Source organism: Colletes gigas, unplaced genomic scaffold (genome assembly GCF_013123115.1).
Source record: "Colletes gigas isolate AHSC1104 unplaced genomic scaffold, ASM1312311v1 Colletes_gigas_Sc00144, whole genome shotgun sequence".
In the NCBI taxonomy this organism is placed as follows: Eukaryota; Metazoa; Arthropoda; class Insecta; order Hymenoptera; family Colletidae; genus Colletes; species Colletes gigas.
In genome coordinates, this window is record NW_025106768.1 from 1,636 (window position 1) to 16,040 (window position 14,405).

Consider the following 14,405-nt stretch of genomic DNA (forward strand, 5'->3'; position numbering starts at 1 on the left):
AGTCATCAGGGTAGTAGGCATAACATAATTGTGAAGTAATAAAAGTAAGATAAATAAGTGGACTAGAATGTGTACTAATGTAAGGTGTAACATTTAGTTGAAATAAATAAAATTGAATTTAATGTTAAAGTCCTTTTAAAGTCTGAAGGCTCGACTGTTGTCACATAATTTAACAGATATAGTAGTATATAAGTAATAACTAAGTATAAATGGATAAAAGAAAACTCAACATACTAAGGGATAATAAATTTATAATGTAAAAGGGGTAACGTTACCTTCAACGTAAGTGAAAAGAGAATATGTGTGGGGCAATATTAATATGGTATAGAATAGTTGAAATAAAAGTAGAAAAGAAAGTAGAATAGGAATTATGAATAAGTTCGGATAAAAGAAATAGGCTAAAATGAAATAAAGTAATATATATAGAGTATAGAGTACGCTAACCTGTGCGGTAACTAATAGAAAACTAATAGATAGATTTTAGACGTAGGTGTGTAGTCTGACTAGATGAAATAGAGTAAAATGAAATAAAATAAAATAAAATAAAATAAAATAAATCAAATAATGTAAATATAGCCTAGAAGTGAAATAGCTTTAATTGATGCTGTATTTAAGTGTGTCGGGACTATCTGGGAAGCTAAAGCGAGTAGGTATCGACAACTCGGGACTAGAATAAACTAATAAATAATAAAAGAAATAATAAAAGTGGAAGCCTGATGTCCGTTTAAAGATGTAAATAAATAAATGAGCAGAAATGAAAGTGACGTAGAAAGAAAATATAGAGTAAAGTACAGAAAAGAGATATCCCGCTATATGTACTACAGTAGAAAAGAAAGTATAGATAAATAAAATAAGTTTGATGGGATGAAATTTAAATTTACATTTAAGTTAAAATTGAAATAGAATAAAATACAATAAAATAAATTAAATTATAAATTAAAATAAAATGAGAAGAATTGAAGTATACTGAAATTTGAAATTTGAAATTTAGATTTAGATTTAAATAGAGTAAAGTGTAGTGGAGCGAAATAAATTAATTAAAGTAAAATAGAATAAAATAGGATAAAGTAAAATGAAACGAAAACTAAAATTATGAAGTCGAATTAGAGAAAACTATACTGACGATATTTCATGATAAGCTACCAGGATATGGTAACTAATATCTCCGGAGGATAATATTAAAATATTTCGCTGCATGGCAGGTCCCTGAGTCGCATACCGTCCGTCTGAGGTACCCCCAACAGTCGGTAACCCACCGTCATGCGGCACCCTCCCAGGCGCCACCTGTCGTTGATCGACTATACTAGGTGAGTACTTACCCATTTCATCGTGCTGCCCTCGTCTCCATTACCGTTGGTGGTCTTCGCGCGCAGTCGGTACACTACCTTTCGAGGTCGCGACCGCTTGCCCCCTAACCTGCATACCGTCTCCTGGGTGTGTTGCTATACCCATAGATGGCGGTAGTACCCCTCAAAATGCTTTCATTGAGACTTTCCTTCTTTCTTACTGTCCGTTCTCCGAACTCTATCCATTTAATTGAGTTTAGTTTTACTTCTATTACTTCTCATTCTCGTCTTTGACCGCAGCACTTATTTAAAGTAAAAATAGGAATGAAGTAAAATGAAAAATGAAAAGGGGAGAATAAATGAAGAATAATATAAATGAAATAGAAATAAAGTAGAGTAGAATGAAATGAAAGTAAAACAGATAATAACACCAAATAATGAGTAGATAGGAAATATGATAAAATAAATTAAAATGAATTATAGCTGAGTGAAATACTAGTCTAGAGGTATAAGACTAGAAAACCAGATAGATGTCACCCAGTGACATAGAATGTAAGTGAAAGCTATTTCGGTGTTTGATAGTACATATTATCATTATATTATAGTAGGCCTGTGTAAATGCAGGCACGGCAGAAATGAAAACTACATAAGTCGAAGCTGACTAGAAGTGTGTATACTAGTGTAGAAGTTAAATGTAAAGTGTAGGGAGCAAAATAAACAAAAGTAAAAACCAGGCTTATTATGTTAATGCTGATAGCCTAAATAAAGTAGCATAGATAAATAATAAAAGGAAGCTGTATAGATGTCAATGAAATAAATAAGATATAAAGTCGGTAAATAAAACATAAAATAGGTAATAGAAAAGGATAAGATACATAATAAATAGATTAAAAATAAAATAAGATAAGAAAATAAAATAAAATGGAGGTAGTAAATGACTAGATAAATGAAAATAAAATAATAAATAATAAATAAATAAAATAAATAAATAAATACGGTGAATAAATAGATAAATAGATGGAAACTGTTGAATGTGAGGAAAAAATACATCCCCGTTGTGCGTCGGCCACCGTATCTCGGCATTGAGACTTCTTTCTTTTAAAATTTTTAGGATTTTCAGTAAGCCGTCTCCTCCCGGGTGATAGACGGCTACTGCGGAGGCGACAGCGGAGGGGGAGGGGGAGGGAGGCCTCTTCGCCGAGCTCTGTCGATTTCCCTTTCAAATCCTCCTTCTCATTATTATTTCCGTGACATATACCCGGATTTTCTCCCAGTCCTCGCTGCTCTCCAGCATCTTCCTCCCCATCTCGCCGACCGTGACCCTCCCCACCCTGAGGGTCGCGGCCAGCTCCCTCCTTTTACTCTCCCAGTTCTTACACGCGCTGAGAGTGTGCTCCGCCGTATCTACCGCCCCACAACCATACCAACACATACCACAGGCCGCTTTACCGATCCGGTGTCTAAATTCATTAAAACACCCATGACCGGTAAGCGCCTGGGTGAGGTGGTATGTGAGGGAACCGTGCCTCCTGCCGACCCACTCACGGATGCTGGGGATCCACCCATGAGTGACCTTTTCACTGCACCCCTCGTCCCAGTGCTGTTGCCATGCCACCATGGTACTCTCGCGGATCCTTATTTTTTCGCCTTCTAGCTCGACTCCAGTCAGATTTCTCTTTTCAAGGGCATACAGAGCAGCCCTTTCTTTTATGGTCATCACTATGGGTGGTACCCCCGCCAATACGCTTAGGACATCCAGGGACACGGTTCGGTAAGCCTTTACCACCCGCGAGAGTCCGGCCCTCTGGGCCCTTCTCAATTTTACCCTGTTGACCTCGACCTCGATTGCCGCCCCCCATATGGGGGAGGCGTAGAGGAGGATCGACTCCAGCACCCGATAGTAAAACATGCTCTTTCTCTGGCCAGGTCCCCCGATGTTAGGCATGATACGAGCCAGAGCCGCCATAACTCGTACCGCCCTTGAAGCCACGCGTTCCACGTGTTCGCGGAAACTGTGGCTCCCATCGAAGGTGACCCCCAGGTAACGTATCTGGGTGCTGAGTCCCACCTCCACCCCCGCGACCCGGATTTTAAAATCCCCGATTTGCTTTTTGTTTAAGGAGAAAATCTCCGTCTTGGAGGGTGCCAACTCAAGGTCGTGCTGCGACAGCCACTCCATAATTACACTTATGGAGTGGTTCACACGCTCCTCGAGGGCCCCCGCCGTACCCGCCGTCGCAACCAGGGCGATGTCGTCGGCGTACCCCACTACACGGCATCCCGGAGCCAGAACGCACCTTAGAACCCCGTCGTACGCCAGGTTCCAGAGGGTGGGGCCCCAGACCGAACCCTGTGGCACCCCCATTTCGGCCCTGATGTACCTGGGTCCATCCTCTGTGGGGTACCACACCTTTCGGTCCCGGAAATACCCCACCAAGATCCTGATGAGGTACAACGGGATTCCACGCGCCATTCCTGCCTCCAGGATGTGCCTCCACCTCAGAGAGTTGAAGGCATTCTTGACGTCGAGGGCGACCAGGACGCAGAACCTGCGTTTGTCCCTCGCTTCTCTGGCCGCCCCCAACACCACGTCGAGGGCCTGAGCCGTGTTTCGCCCTTTTCGGAAGCCGTATTGGTCGTCCGAGAGCCCGTCCGGTCCAATGGCGGCCATCAGCCTACCCCTGAGGACCGACTCGAAGGTTTTCGCCCAGACACTCAGGAGACAGAGGGGTCGATAAGCCGAGGGGGACGCAGGGTCCCTCCCCTGCTTCCTTATCAACACCAACCTCTGCTCCCTCATTCTGGGGGGGACGTATCCCCTCAACAGACAACTGTTGAAGAGACACGCCACCCTGTCGGCCCTCTTTCGGGTGATGACCGCCACCACCCTCCCCGGGACGTTGTCCCTACCCGGGGCGCGGTCCGTCTTGAGCCTCGAACAGGCCTCAACGACCTCCTCGGGCTCCACCGGCTCAAAATCCCCCAATGATGCCTCCCACCCCGGGTCGAAGCTCCGGAGTGGGGGTTCCCCAGTGGCCCTGGGGAACAACGCCTCGACAACCACCCTGGCCCTTTCTGCCGACAACACTGGCGGGTCCGACCAGGGCTTGACGATTTTCATAACCGCCTTGTAGGGCTTCCCCCACACGTCACCCTCGACCTGTCCACACAAACTCTTCCAGGCGGCTATCCGGCTCTTTATGATAGCCCTTCTGAGGGCCTTCCTGGCCTCCCTGTAGTTATCACGGAGGACCCCGGTCCATGGCCTATCTCGTTTTAGGGCCCGCTGTAAGGCCCTATGTCTTCTGTTGGCCTCCCTCCGAAGCTCCGCAATTTCCGGGGTCCACCATGCCTTAGATCTTCGCGCTACAGGGGTTTGCCTGCGGGGGTCCATGCTAGCCGAGCATGCCCTCTCGCAGGCATCCAGGAAGGCCTCAAGTTCCCCTTCGTTCCAAAAGGGTGCCTGGAGGCCTGCCGTGAACCGGTCGAAGGCCTCGAGGAGCCTGTCTTCGTTTAAGGTGTTCACCCTCCAAGCAACACCGGTGTCGCGGGGGGCCGCATTTGGGCCACGGTGTGCAGCAGGTACCGGTGGTCTGACGCGGAGTAGGTGTCAAGCACCACGCTCCTCGTCACACCCTGCAAGGTTACCGGGTCGCACGCCAAGATGTCTATCTTTGACGTGCGCCCGTTTCTTTCGAATGTGTGCCCTCCAGAGGTCATGACAGGAATTAGGCGCATCCTGTCGAAGATCCCCTGGAGAGCGACACCCTTGCCCCTGCGGTCGAAGGTCCTGGACCCCCACGCGGGCGAGCTGGCGTTGAAGTCTCCCCCAACGACAGCCCTGCCCCAGCTGGTCCTTTCTAGTTCCAGCTCGTGGAGGGCGGCGTCCAGATCCATCGGCCCCAGTCTCGGCGTGTAGTAACAGCTGCACACCGTTACTCCTTCGATCCTGACGGCCGCGAAGCCGTGTCCAACGACCTCGCTGTCGGTCACGTGACGCAGGCCGTTAATACCCGTCACCCACACGGCTGCTGACCCCGATACGTCGCCCACCCAGCCCGGGAGGACGCTGTATGGTTCCGAGACCAATACAACGTCCGCCCGGACTGCGTCGGCCGTCCGGGACAGCAGGTCCTGTGCAAGTCTGCACCTATTATGGTTTACTTGCAGGACTGTGAAGGCGACGGATCACCCCCGCCCCCTCGCCGGTACTCCCGGAAAACCGGACACACTCCCGACCCCGAAGGGTGTCCGAGACCTCCAGGAGCTACCCCCCTGCGTTTGCATAATACGCAAAACGGAGGCAAGGTGCAGCCACGCGCCACGTGCCCTTCCTGGCCGCACCTGTGGCACAGATTGGGTCCCCCCTTGCCTAGGGGACAGGATGCCCTCACGTGACCGAAGTCCAGACATCCGAAACACCGCTGCACCCTAGGTGCTATCCTAAGGCGGCAGACGGTGAAACCGATCCGGACTCTCGGCCCATTTACGAAGGCACCCCCCTGCGTCCACCTAAGGGGGGCCTCGACTACCGCGAGCCTCCCTCCGCCGAAGGTGTACCTTACGACCTTGACCCTGGCGTCTCCGGTGCCTTCTGCGCCACAGTGTGCTGCCACCGCCGCCAGGATCTCACTTCCCTCCACAATCGGGTCGAGGTCCCTTATCTCAATCTCCACCTTGGGGGTGAGGGCGCTTACCGTGAAACCCTCCCCCATTTCCCCTCGGATGGCCTCAGAGGTCGCGACCGCGCTTCCATTGCCGCTGAGATCGAGGATGAGGTCCCCAGTTCGGGTCTTTCGTACTCGCTGGACCTCACCCAGCTTACTCGCCATCTTTCCTGCAATCGAACGGAAGACCTCGGCGTACGTCTTCCCGGCCGCCTTCACAGTGATGGCCTCATTACGCGGGCCCTTAGGGGCCTTTGTGGCCTTCACCGGAGCTCCCTCTTCGTTTGCTCCCTTGTTTTGGGATGCCGTGGCCTGCTGGGCACGTCCACCTTCATTTTCCCTTCTCTTTTCTTTCCTTCTCGCCCTCCTCTGTACTTCCCAACCTTCAGAGGGGTCTCCTGCCCCTCCGGTGCCCCTGTCCTGTGCTGCCACGCTGGGCAGGGGGGGAATGCGCTTTCACTGAGGACCACCCCCCCTCCGCCTTCCCGTGTCTTTTCCTCCCTGTGTCCTGGTTCCTTTTGACCCGTTTCCCCGGTCTCCCCCGTGGTGTGGCACCTCCTCCTAACCTTTCTTCCCCCTTCGGGGTTTCTGGTATCCGCCGGAGGGGTGCCCCCCTTCCTTTTGGCGGTTTGTGCCACGACGCCACCCTGTCCCGGTCCAGGCGTGCACTCCACCACCGTCTGTGTGGCCGCCTCCCTCTTCCCGGAGGTCTCGTCGGTCTGGGTGCCGACCCCCATCAAGGTTGGCACCTCCCTATCCCCGCCACTCTTGTCCGTCTTCAAAAAACTTGCAGCCATCGTGCCCAAGTTCCTTCTCGCGTTTCCGTTTCGCCGGATCTCCTTTATTAGGCCTTCGCACTTCTTAATCCTGTGTTTGCAGGATGCCGCAAACAGGCCCGCCCCCTTATCCGACCCTATGAACTCCGAGATACCCCGGAGTTCCTCTTCCAGCATGGCGATCTTGTCTTCTAATTGCCCGTCCACACTCTTCATTTCAGCTATGATGCTGCGTTCGTCAATCTCGGGGCAACACTCCCCCCTTTCCTTCTCGGTGATCGTCCCTGGGTCGCCTGTCGTTTCCCTGAGCGATTTTTCCTCTTCGTCTGGCATAGTCTTCGGCTTTCCTTGTGCCTCGCTGTCCTGTTTTCCGGCCTTTTTTATGTACGGACTCTTCACTTTCCCTTTCGGCCTACTTTCACCGGCCTTCCCTTCCTCCCCCGAGTCCGAGGACACCACGAGGATCCCTTCCGGCTTCAGTCCTGGGGGCGTTCGCGAGATCCTAGGAGCTCTCGCGAAGGCCTCGAAGTGTTCCATCCCCTCGAGGGGAGCCAAGATCGGGGACCCGGGGCTCTTAGCCCTCACCGGTTTCCGCCCCTTGTCGCTTCTCGTCCTGGGGATGACCCTGTCCGCTGTCGGGGTCCGGAAGACTTCCGTGTCCGTGTCCGGTTCCGAATCGGTCACGCAGGAGCTGTAGCCTCCTGGCCGTAACTTACCCCTCTTCGTGAGTTCCTTCGTCCTTTCTCTTCCTTTTCCTTTTCCCGGTAACAACGTCCTGTGCCCTGGCCCGGTGCCCACCAGGTGCACTGAGAGGTCGTAAGATGACGACCTGCGGCGGCCCTCTCGCTCGCCGACCGTCAGGCCGGGACCTGGGGGTCCGAAGTCCCCTGGTCCGGTAACCGTATTCTCTGTTTCCTTGTTCATGTCCATTAATTTTATATTGTGGCCGGCCGTGCCAGTCGGGATGGCCAGGCCCCGACTGGTGAAAAGTGTGTACCCCTCCCCCACCCCTAGCTCTTCGTATTAACCCTGGTCTGCGTGTTTTGTATCCGTTATGTATGATTTTTCCTTTAGACAGGTGTGTACTGCGTGTGAAAGTGTGTGTGTGACCGTGCCCCGAGCTAGGGTGAATGTCCTTGTCTGTAGTGTACATGTTCGTGTAAGTGGTTGAGTAATCCCCCTGTGTCTGAGTACCCCGTATTAAACCGCCATTCCGCAGTGCCCTAGCGCGATTGTAGGTGGAAGGTATAGCTGGATAAGTATAACTGATGTATAAAAGAAAAGAACGAAAAGAAAGAAAAGAGGAGAAAAGAAAAGAAGAAAACAGACAGGAAAAGAAAATAAGAGTAAGAATAAAATAAAATAAAATAAAATGAATAAAATAATAGGGAAAAACAAGCTGTCTAATACGGCGCATCTGAGAAACCGAGTGGTATTTATTTGGGCACTTGAAAGGCACCCATCTTGCCCGCGCCAATACGTAAGCAAGATGGCGTAGCCTCGGCGCGCGCATCTCTTGTACTACCGTGTCCGCTATTCTCAGCGTGCTACGCAAGTGTATTTTTCAATATTCCGCCGTACCGGCCCTAGCGGCCGTTGTCACCCTCCATCCGCGCCCTTCCAAACCGGACTCCCGCCCGGGCAGGAGGGGGAGGGAACGCCCTGTAAGCCGGTAACTCCATGTTCGTTCATGCATCGAGGCTCCTGTCACGTGTTTACTTTGCACATGCACATGTTGCCGTGTATTATTGTGCCCCCTGGTCTTAGTTTAGTAAAAAGGCATAAATAAATAATATATAAGTAATAAAATGATTAAAATATAAGATTAATATACAGAAAGTGTGAGAAAATATAAAATATTTATGTGTGGAGTGGAGTGAAAACTATGTAATGTGTGCAGTAGACGCGGCACACATGGCAGTATAAAAAAAAAGTGAAAACTGAATGAATAAATAATTGAATTGAATTTAAATAGTGTGAGTCAGTGTCTGTAAAATTATAAAGTGGGAGTGAGATAACCATAAAGAATTACATAAATGAAGTAGATTGGTGCCGGGTGAGGGTTGTGCAGTGATAGTAATATTGATGATTATTTAGCATATAGTTTAGGTGATAATAATAATAGAGGTTTTGTTCATATGTTCTGTGAATAAGACTAAGACATTGTTATATAAGTACCTATGTGTGTAGATAAGATATTGAGTGGGAGGTAAACTGCAAGTGTACTATAATATATGAAGTGGTAAAATGGGTAAAATGTGTATCTGTATAAATGCAACTGTAAGATGGACTAGGGGCATATGGACAATCCGCGACAACAACGACCTCCATGTATGGCTGCTACGTCTCGAACCACGCGCAGGCGCGGTGGCGCAGCTGCTCAGCGCACGCACCCCACTCCCGCGTCACTTCCGGCGGCCATGCTGCCGTATCGCCACGTGGTCTGGGCAAAGAAATGATGACGACCGTCCCCCCCGCGGCCCCCCCGCCGCACCAACCACAACCAGGAGGCACAGCGCGACCCCAAGTGTTTCGCGCCACCACCCCCAGGCCAAGTACAGCGCTATCCGACAGGACCGCGGAGAAAAAACCGACCCCGCCCAGACCGGAAAGGAGAGAGTGCACCCCACCGGCGATCGTGAGGCGCGACCTACGCACGGCGAGTGAGAGTTGTCTACGTGATGGGCCCATGGAGAGAAATTTCCCAGCCTCTGCTCGGTCTCTACCATCCTGGTATGTATTTTCTTTTATGTTTCACGGTTTAACTTCTAATTCCACAAATAGATGACGGCGGGACAGGCGCATGCGCGGTGACCGTCATTCGTCGTCGGTCTCTTGTCCGCCGCCATCTTTCCTGCTCTCTCCCTTTAGCCATAAAACTGTCAGTTTTATTTACTCCACTTTGTCGATTCTCTCTCTTTCTAATCCTTGTACGGCCAAATCGTCAAGTCCTCGATCGTTGAAGCTCTCCTCGCGTGCCCTCTTGCGTCCACCCAGACATCCACACTGTCCAGCACAAATTTTCAACTGTTCAACTGTCACTTTTTATGTGTGTGTGTGTCTGACTTCGGGCGCCATTACACCTCCGTAATAAAAACCTTATTATTAGAGTGCCCGACACCGGGTTTAACCCCGATTTTATTTCCGCACTTTCACATATGCTCACACTTTAACTTCCCCACATTCTGGGGAAGTCGAAAGGATTTTTTCCCCCCCAAATCCGCCCAATTGTCCGGAGCGCAGAGGACACGCGACCGCGCACTCCAACGTCACGCGAGAGAGAGACCTAACCCAGACCTAACCCAGTCCTAACCCAGACCTAACCCAGACCTAACCCAGACCTAACCCAGACCTAACCCAGACCTAACCCAGACCTAACCCAGACCTAACCCAGACCTAACCCAGACCTAACCCAGACCTAACCCAGACCTAACCCAGACCTAACCCAGTCCTAACCCAGACCTAACCCAGTCCTAACCCAGACCTAACCCAGTCCTAACCCAGACCTAACCCAGACCTAACCCAGACCTAACCCAGACCTTTTGCACGTGGGGAAATCCTCATGGACACCCCGAGGCCCTAAGTAGGGGGGGCCTCGGGGTAGTGCCGGACTCTTACCGGCTAAAACCCCACGGTGACCGTCCTCCGGCGCTGCGGCGAGGGACCGGGAACTCTAGTGAGACATCACAGAGTCCCCCGCCGCGCCTTGCCTGTCGAGGCTCATCCCGGGGGGAAGGACGACATGTCCTTCCCCCCCTGATTTCTCCGCCACGGACGCCAGGTCACCCGACGCCCGCAGCCCCGGGGCTGCCTTCGGTGCTCGGGCCCCTTGCACCGAGCACCTGCAACCCCCAGGGGCGGCCTGCCAATCTCCTGACCACCGATATCGTGGTGGTCGGAGGAGAGTGCTGGCGGGCCGCCCCACTTCTGGAGGTCCCACTAGACCTCAAGGGCGTCGGAGGGGGCCAGGAGGCGAAGGATGCCTCGCTCTGGCCCCTCTCCGAGCCCTCCCTCTCCGAGCGGGATGCGCGGTCTGCTCGCGCTCCCGCTCGGCGGCCTCCTTCTGTGACATAACAACTTCACAGAAGGAGGCCACCACTTGCCAGGTTTTCTCGCTGGCCACCATCTTTCCCACTATGGTAGCCAGCGAGAGATTTCTTCCCAATTCCTGCTCCAGAACACGGCGCTCATCTGCCCACGCTGGGCAGACTTCCAGCGTGTGCTGCGCCGTGTCCTGGGGTCCTCCACAATGGTGGCACACCGCCGTCGCCTCCTTCCCGATTCGACACAGGTACTCACCAAAGCAACCATGCCCGGTGAGTACCTGTGTCATCCTGTAGGACAGCCTACCCGGTTTGTCCTGCCACTCTTGCCAATGTGGCAGGACTGCACCAACGGACCGTTGCGTGGCTCCAGCCGGAATCATTTGCTGGAACCACATAAATACAACGGTCCGTTGGGCATGGCGCCTCGTCTCCTCGACCGCTTGCCTCCTTTCCTCTGGCGGTCTCCCAGCCTCCTGGAGCTCCCTGGAGTGACGGTACACTTGCCGGTTTCTCCAAGCGAGGAGCTCCAGGGGCGGAAGACACGCCAGGGTAGTCGCCGCCTCGTGGGAGATGGTGCGATACCCTCTAATCACCCGGATGGCCAGCCGACGGTTGACGCGGCGCAGCATCTCCGTACTGCGCCGGCTGGCATCCAGGTCTGGGGCCCATACTGGGGCCCCGTAGAGGGCAATTGACCGCACCACCTCCACGTAGAGGCGGCGGACTCCAACATCGGGCCCCCCGATATTCGGGAGAAGGCGGCCTAGTGCAGCAGCCGCCTTCTCCACCCGGGGGGCCAAGCGGTCGAAATGGTCGACGAAGCGCCACCGGCTGTCGAGGATCAGGCCCAGATACTTCATCTGGGCCTTCACCTCGACGTAGGCTGTCCCAACTCGGATCCGCAGGCCGGCCGGTGGCACCCCGCGGGGGCCAAGTCTTTGAAAGAACATGACCTCCGTTTTCTGGGGTGCCACCTCTAGACCCAGCCTGCGGATTTCGGCGACGACGGTAGCCACCGCTACCTCCGCGGCACGGGCTGTCCCTCTCCAGTCTGTCCCGCTGACGAGCACCAGCGTGTCATCGGCATAACACGCCAGCGCAACGTCAGCGGGCAGAGGCGCCCGCAGTACCGAGTCGTACCCGATGTTCCATAGCAGGGGTCCTAGAACCGACCCCTGCGGAACACCGCATACGACTCCCCTCCGCATGACTATTCCATCCCGGCCGGTGCAACTGATCCACCTGTCGCTAAGGTAGGACCCGACGATCCTCCTCAGGTATGGGGGCACACGATGGTATTCTAGTGCCCCCATGATCGCCTCCCAGGGCAGGGTGTTGAAAGCATTGACGATATCGAGAGATATCGCCAACACCACCCTACCCCGGGAGGTGGCCCCCTGAGAGAGGGAACGGACCAACTCGATGGCATCGAGCGTGGACCGTCCCTCTCTAAAGCCGAATTGGCAGGGGGCCAAGTCGGGTCCCACCGTGGACAGGTGGTTGGTGAGGCGGGCAGCCACAATGCGTTCAAAGAACTTGCCCGCCTCATCCAACAAACACACCGGCCGGTACGCGGAGGGCATACCTGCGGGCCTTCCCGCCTTCTGGAGAAGGACCAGCCGCGCCGCCTTCCAGGGCGAGGGGAATACCCCTCGGCGGAGGCAACTGCTGAGCAGCCTCCCGAACCGCGGGCTCAAGACGCCAAGGACACAGACCAACACCTGGCCGGGCACGCCGTCGGGACCCGGAGCAACCCTCCGAGCCCTCATTCGACGCACGGCCCGGCCCATCTCCTCGGGTGTGACCTCCAGTTCCTGGGACCAGATGGTAGGGTCCCAGGGTTCTCGAGGAGGTGGTACCCCGTCCCGGTTAGCACCCGGGAACAAGGTTGATACCACCTCCTCTAGAAATTGGAGGTCGAGGGACTCCGTCAGAGGGGGCGCCCATGGACGAAGCTTGTCCATTACAAGCTTGTACGGACGCCCCCACGGATTCCTATTCAGCTCCCCGAGGAGGTCCATCCATGCCCGTGCCTTAGCGTCTCGGATGGCGCGCTGGAGGGTCCGCCGCTCTATGGCGAACTCCTCGTAAATGCGCGCCATCTGCTCCGCGGTCGGGCGTCGACGTCGTGATCTTCGGGCGCGGGTGTATATTCGGCGGGCGCGCGCACACCGAGCGTTGCACTGCTCGATGTGCGGCGACCACCAATACGCCGCGCCCTTGCTCCTGGGAGCCCTGGCCCGGGGCATGGAGGCATCACACACCTCCTTGCACTTGCCCCGGAACCACTCGGCCTCCCTCTCAACGTCGTCGACCGGCCCATGCTCTGGTTCGGACCAGGCTGCCACCGTGGCGGCTGCCTCCGCCATCGCCCACTCCACCCTCTTCAGGGACCATCGCGGGGGGGCTGCAGCATCTGCCGCACGCCTCCGGCCCAGGGGCTCCCTACGCGCCGGGGTGGCTCTCACCGTCATGGTGATGTAGAGGTGGTCACTGAGTGTGGCCACCTCTACGGCCACTCGCCACTCCGACACGAGTCGCAGGGCCGCAGGGGTTGCCCACGTCAAATCAATGATGGACGTTCCCTGCGGCCCCACGAACGTAGCTTCGGAGCCCCGATTCACCAGCCGGAGGTCGTGCTCGGCCGCCCACCCTAGTAGCGCCTCGCCACGGCGGTTGGTCCTGGGGCTGCCCCACGCAGCCGCATGGGCATTAAAGTCCCCCAGGACCAGTACCGGACGGGGTAGGCATCCTCTAATACAATCGCCCACCCCGTTCAGGTACTCCGCATATGCGGCGAGGTCGCAGTTGGGCGACACGTAGCAGCCCACAACCGCGATGGTCCCCCATTGGACCGCCAGAAACCCCCTCCCACGATGCAGGATGGTAACTGGAGGGGAGTCTGGCGGCCACGCCCAGACCATCGCCACCAAACCGCACAGGCTCCCGATCCAATTGGGCTGATCGGGAACCATGTACGGCTCTGCGGCGATGGCCAGGCCTACCCCTCGGGCCCGCAGGGTGTGGACGAGCATGTCCTGTGCCCTGCGAGCCCCCGCCAAATTGGCCTGGAGGAGGGGCGTGAATTTTAGGCTTTCACGGCCTCCTCCAGGCCTTTACTCTCGGTTCGGGAGGGGCGCTCTCCCCCCTCCGTCGAGGCTGCTGTTGGGAGGGGCCCCTCCCCCCCGACGACCTCATCCACCTCCATCGGTGGAGGGGCCACAGCCCCCTGCCCCACCCCTTTGCACGCCGTAGGGGGATGGGCCTTAGTGGCCCCTCCCACCGGCAGAGCATTAACGGGAGGCTTAGGCACCCTTACGGCCTCCTTGGTCCGCCCGCGGCGGCCCTGCTTGGGTGGGGGGGCACAACCCGGTCCCCCCAATCGGTGCCCCGTGGGTCTCCCCGGTATGTCTACGCATAGTGGGCATACCGGGGACGCCGCGCTGCACTGTCTGGCGCGGTGGCCGGAGGAACCGCACTTGTAGCAGCGGTCACTCCGGTCCACCGTCGCCGTACACCGCTGCCTGACATGACCTGTCTCCAGGCAGCGGTAGCACTGCATAGGGCGCGGCGGAAGAACCTCCACTTTCGCCGAGGTCCAACCCACCTTGACCTTTCCGGCCGCCGCAA